Below are 6,095 nucleotides of genomic sequence, written 5' to 3' on the forward strand. Positions count from 1 at the left end.
CACTGGGGTGAGCCAAGCTGCAGATCCCTCATTGCTGCTGCTCCCCTGCCTTGGCACTGCCCAGCCTTCACAGAAAACAAGGCACAAGCCCTCGGTGCCATGTTGGGGACCAGTGTCCCTGAGTGACAGCACTGCACAACGGTGCTGGGAGTTGGCACGGTGGCGGGGTGGACCCCAGCTGCCTGCCAGCCCCAGTGGGGGCACAGCCTGGGCACATCTCGGGGATGGGACCCCTTTTCCTTGCAGGGATTGGAGTGGCTCCTACCCTTGGCTGGGTCCTCTGCATGGGCTGGGTGCGGCAGTGGGGTTTTGGGTTTCCATCAGTGCTCATGCATCATTTCCCAGCAGGATCCTGTGTCTTCCCAACAATGGGTATGTGGTCTTAGGAGGGATGTGGCAGCCTATGAGCAGTGCACGGGGCACACGTGCCAGCTGGATTCCCAGCTCCTGAGTCACCAATGTGGGCACCCTGTTAGCTGGAGACTCCGTCCGTGTTCTGGGGACTGGAAACTGGCGGTCCTGCTGCCCCTGACCCCAGGACCTGCTATGCTGGGAGCTCTCGACAGCCCTGGATTTATGCTCCCAGCCCCCAGCACCTGCCTCCCCCCCCCTCAAAGGGGGAAAAGCACCCCCACTGCCTGGCACCCCGCAAGCAGACAGCTGGAGGGTCTCCATGTCAACCACAGCCACCACAGCAAAACACAGGGCAGGAGCCCCACCAAGACAGGATGAAGCTGAGAGCAGGCACCCAGCACCCTGGCGTGGAGCTGGACCACGTGGACCCCCTGCCCTACACCCTCTTGCCGAAGGGACATGGGTGCCAGGCAGCCGTCCCCCTGCTCCTCCTGTTGGCGTCACCCCCCAACTGCTGCCGGCACCCAACTCAGGGGCGGGTGCTGCCTGGTGGTCCCCGTGCCATGCCTGGGGGACGTGTGGGGTCATTTCAGTGTGGGTGCCCGGATTCCACGATCCCCCAAGCCGGCGGCTGCCTGGAACGGGTGGATGCCCAGAGGATGTGGGTGCCAGGGGCAGATATGTCCCAGGGGGAAAGGGTGGGTGGGTGGGTGCAGGAGAGGGGGATGCCCAGATCTGGGGTGGCCGGATCAGGGGGTGAGTGGCAGGGCCTGGTGTGGCCCTTGCCCAACTCGGCAGGCGCGAGCAAAGGGCAGCGCCTTGGCATGCCGCAGCTATTCCCGGAGCAGCGGGGGCTTCCAGAAAAAGCTCCCGCCGGCTATTTCCGGGTGGGCTCTGACTCACCCCTGGCTGGATGCCAGGGGCTGCACAAGCACCTGCCGCAGCCGCCCCCCACCCTGTCACGGCGCTCCTGGGAAGGCACTGCTCCTGTCCCCATCCCTCTCTGCCCCACGGACCCCTCAGCGCAGCAGGGAGCCCCAGGCAGCCCCCCCCAGAACCGGCGCCAGCTCCTCCTCGGGGTGCTTTCACCCCGCTGCTGGGCTCACGCCTGTGAACAGGGGTGCCTGGCAGGGGCAGGACCAGTGGGGACAGGACACCATGCCCCTTCCCACATCCCCTGGCAGCTCAGAGTGGGGGTGCCGTACAGGCTTTGCTCCGGGAAGCGTTCCCTGGGATGCTGGGTGGCTCTGTGGACGGGCAGCCGGAGCTGAGCCCTGCTGGAAGGGGTTAATGGAGAGATGGCCCAGGACAGAGCCTGTAAACAAAGCCGGAGCTCCAAGGAAGTGCCGCCCCCTTCTCCTGCTGCCTGCCAGGCTGCCTGGACCCCCCCTGACTGCCCGCCCTGCCAGGATGAGGACAGGGATGGCACCCATCGAGGCCATCCCCCCCATCCCGGCCCACGTGTCTGAGCATGGGAAAGTGAAATCACTGCCTGGGCATTGCTGGAGGCTGAGCAAATGGCCACCGTGCCTTACATGAGCCGCCAGTGATGTAGCGGGTAACCGCTACCTCATCTCACTGGCATGGGTGATGCTATCGAGGCCTGCGGGAGGGCAGACAAACACCCCAGCATCCTCATGGACCACGAGGGTGGCCAGTCATCCCTACACCCATGTGGCCCGCAAAGGCAGCTGGGCACCCCCATGGGCACAGGGGGAGTGTCCCCAACCTGACCAGGGACTGAGGGGACACGTGAACACCCCTAGCATCCCCACAGATCACAGGGCTAGCTGGGAATGAGTGACGGGGGCAGACATATGCCTCCAGCATCTGCATAGCCATGGAGGTAGCTGGTCTCCTCCAGCATCTACACAGCACTGGGGGCAACAGGTCTCCCCCAGCATCTTCATGGACCATGGGGGCAACAAGTCACCCCGAGGACTTACATAGACCCAAGGAGGCAAGAAAACATCTCCCAGCAACCATACAGGCTACGGGAGATAGCTGGACACCCCCAGCATCCACACATGCCGTGGGGTCAGCCAAGCATCCCCAGCATTCCTGTGCCACTTGGAGACAGGCCATCATCCCCAGCATCCCCATCACCTGGGGACACAGGGGTGGGGACCGTGTGTGCCCATGCTGCCCACCCTCAGTCCTGGAGTGGGTGATGGCATGGGAGCAGATAGGGTGAGCAGTGGGTGGGGGGCTGCAGCCTGAGGGGCACCCACCAGCTCCTGGGACCCCAGTGGGCCGGGCTGGGCTGCGGTCCAGGCAGTGAAGAACCATCTCCTATTTAGACAATAGCACGCGCCCTGGGTCCGTCAGCGCTGGGGAATGGGCCGCACGGTCCTTCCCTCTTAGGGTAAAGGCGCCTGGGAGGCTCATGGCTGTAAAAGGAGAGGGATGGAGGGAGACGGCCAGGGGCCAGGAAGGAGGGGGATGGACACCCTCGCTACTTCATTCCCATCCCTCAGCTCACCCCTGAGCCAGGGCCAGGCGTAAGGGGGGCACAGGGGCCCTGGCAGCAGGGTATGGGGTCGAGGAGAGGCCAGCAACCCATCCCCGCAGCCTGCCCAGCTCCAAGCCCCGAGATGCCCACAGCCCGGGGATGCTGTGCCCCGGCTCCCCGTGCGGCTTAAATCCTGGGGGAGCAGGAGGGAGGGAGGGCCGGGGAGGAGGGGCGGCTGCAGGATGCAGCTGGCTTCACTCACGGAGATGTCATGACCGGAGGGAGTTGTTTGACATTCCAGCTCCCAATGCCTTCCCGGCAGCAGCTTCATCTTAGGGCCCGGAGAGAACTGGGGCCGGGCCAGTGCGGGGGCTCAGGGGCCACTTCCCAGGCTCCGCCAGTCTGGGTCAGCCCGGCCTGGGATGGAGCCATGGAGAGGCTGAACAGGGCTGAGCAGGGTGGGAGGCAGCATCCCTCCCGCTGTCTCCCAACGCTGCACTCCTGCTCCGCTGCTCTCCGCTTTTCGCAGCCCTTGAGGATTCAGCTGGCGTGGAGTGCCTGGGGCCATGTCCCTGGGATGGGACTCTGGGCAGTGTCCCCAGGTCCTGCTCTTCATCCCCTGCTTCTCATGCCGCCAGGTCCTGCTTGCAGAGGGGACTTTCCTAAGAGGCTGTGGAAAGTTTGAGACGTCTGTCCGCCCTCTGCCAGCCGTGGGGCCCCTGCCTGCACGGAGCCATCCCGGAAGGCTGTCACAGCAGCCAAGGAAAGGCCACTTAAAACAGTTTGTCCTAGAGTGGGGTCAGAAGGATGCTCCTGGTTAACCCCTCTGAGCTGCTTCCCCTCCTAGCAGCAGTGCCCAAGAGCACATTTCCCCTTCTTGGGACACCCCAATCCTGCACACCCCCGAACTGCTCTGTGGGATAGGGATGGAGACAAGGGCTCTCCAGGCCTGGGGTGGGCTTTGCATCACCCAACCTGAAGCACCAGGGTAGGGTGCTGAGCACCACTGTACACACCACCCTGGGGGGCCCATCGTCCCCACATCCCCCAGCTGGCAGGGCAGTGGGATGGGGTCACAGGAAGGGACGGCTGGACAGTACAGCTCGCACTGTGCCAGCCCAGACCCCTGGGGACCCCCGGGCCAGTGTGGGGACCCACCTGCCCCCTCTGCACCCCAGCCAAGGGCTGGCGTGCCACCCCGCTGACACTCACGGGGCGAGCAAGGCACACGTGCGGGGCTCAGGGATGCGCAGGGTGGTCTCAGAGCAGGGCCAGGAGGAGGAAGGATGCTGTCTGTTTTTCCATCTTCTCCCCCCCTCCCCAACACCCCACGAGCCCCCCCCTTCCTTCCATCCTCCCCCTTTTCCCTGTGCTGGGATGAAACAGACCCATCTGGAAATACCTTCCCTTTTAAAGGCAGGCTCCACCAGGCAGCGTGCAGCCTCTGAGAAGCCGCCGCATTACGCATTACGCTGCAACTAGGCGGCCAGGAGGGGCTCGGAGGATGGGGGGGGCTTGGGGAGGAGGGCAAGAAGGGATGCGAGGCATGGAGCCTCTGCCCACCTGCATGGCTGTGGGGCCCAGAAGTTTGGTGGTCCCCCCAGGTGGCAAGGGAGCAGGCAGGCAGGAGTGCCTCCCGGAGCCAGGGCAGTTGAGGATGCTGCCGTGACCCAAGCTCAAGCCTTTGCTGTGGCGGTGCTGCCACGGGCGAGCCTTGGCACTGCTCAGCATCCGCGTTGCAGCTGGGGTGGGGGGTCAGGGGGCACGGGGCCGGGCAAGGTTGAGAGTTTCTCCTGCTTCTGAGTTACCCTGTACCTGGTGGCACAGTGGTCCCCTCTGCCAGGGCCTCCCTGGGGCTGTGCCAGCTGATGTCAGCCAAAACAGCCTGGCTTGGGCACAGCTGGGGGTCACCAGGAGTGCCTGGGGGTGGCTGGGGCCTAGGGAGGAGGCGGGTGCTGCCCAGGCAAGGGGCAACCCCCTGAGGGGTTCCCCCAGCACAGCTCCCCTCCCTCAGGATGTCCTCTTTAGCTGGCACGGGTTTGTGCATGGCCCTGAGGGTCCCTGTCCTGGCCCACCACCTGTCCAGGAGGTGGGAAGCTGTGGTGGAGGTCCTGGGGTGAGCTGGGGTATTCCCCGTTCTGAGAAGATTTGGGGAGCTGGGCTGGGCTTTCTGCTCCCCAAAGTACTGCCAAGCTAAGGGAGAGGCTGAGGAGACAGGGCAGAACCTGCAGTGCTCTGGGATGACCTGGGGACCTTGTCCTGCTCTCAGGGTGATGGGGACCAGAGAGGGTCTGGGGCTGCTCCAGGCATGGTCCTCGTCCAGCCGTGGTCTCCACGTGCCTGGAGCAAAACGGGTTAACAGGGTGCCTCCCCTGGCTATAAATACCACGTATGTCCCACGTGCATGAGCTTGGGAGGCTATTTTGGTTGGGTGCCTGCTGCTTCGGGAATGTGCCGGAGCGAGGACCTGGGGGGGTGACGTCACCGTCACCAGGACCGCTCTGGACCCAGCACCTGCTCGGGGTCACTCAGCAGCACCCTGAAAGTGCCCAGCCCCGGGCTGGCACTCAGCCCCCCCATATCAGAAAGGGGGGTTTGGGTGGTGGGTCAGCACAAGCACACTCAGGACAAGGGTCCCCCCCATATCACCCCCTCCCCAGGGCCCTCCCTTGCCCCCTTTTGGGGGAGGGGGGGACACAGCTGGAATCTGACCCCACATGGAGAGCTGAGCTTGGTGCTCTTGCTGTGGAGTGGGTCAGGGCATCATCAGGGACATTTTGGGGTGTTCGAGGCCAATTTGGGGACCGTGGCCACTGGGCATGCGGTCTGGCTCAAGGGGTTCAAGTGATGGTGTGAATGTCTGAGTCCCCTTCTTTCCCCCCACGCCAGTGTCAGCCCAGGCTGTCTGTCTGTCCGGGCCCCCCCCGTGGGTGGCATTGTGCCCCGATGTGGGTCTGGGCCTCGCTAGGGGGCTTCACCACCAGTCTGCCCCCCTTCCTCCCCTCTCACCCCCAGGGATGGGGCAGTGCAGTGGAGGCTGGGGGGGAGGTTGATACACTGGCAGAGTGGCTGATACACCGGTGGAGTCTGGGGGTGTCGGGGGGTCCACGAGCATCATTGTCATCATCTGCTGGGGGTTCCATGGCCTGGTGGTGCAGGCAGGTGAGGGGTGGTGGGCGGTGGCCGGCGGCCGTCCACCCCCCCGCAGCAGCATCCCCCAGCTGCCCGGCAGCAGGAGGGGCGGGTGATGTCAGCAGGATACAAATAGCGGCGCCGCGGGTCCCCTCCC

This window comes from Vanellus vanellus, assembly GCF_965231255.1.
Source record: "Vanellus vanellus genome assembly, chromosome: 5".
Lineage (NCBI taxonomy): Eukaryota > Metazoa > Chordata > Aves > Charadriiformes > Charadriidae > Vanellus > Vanellus vanellus.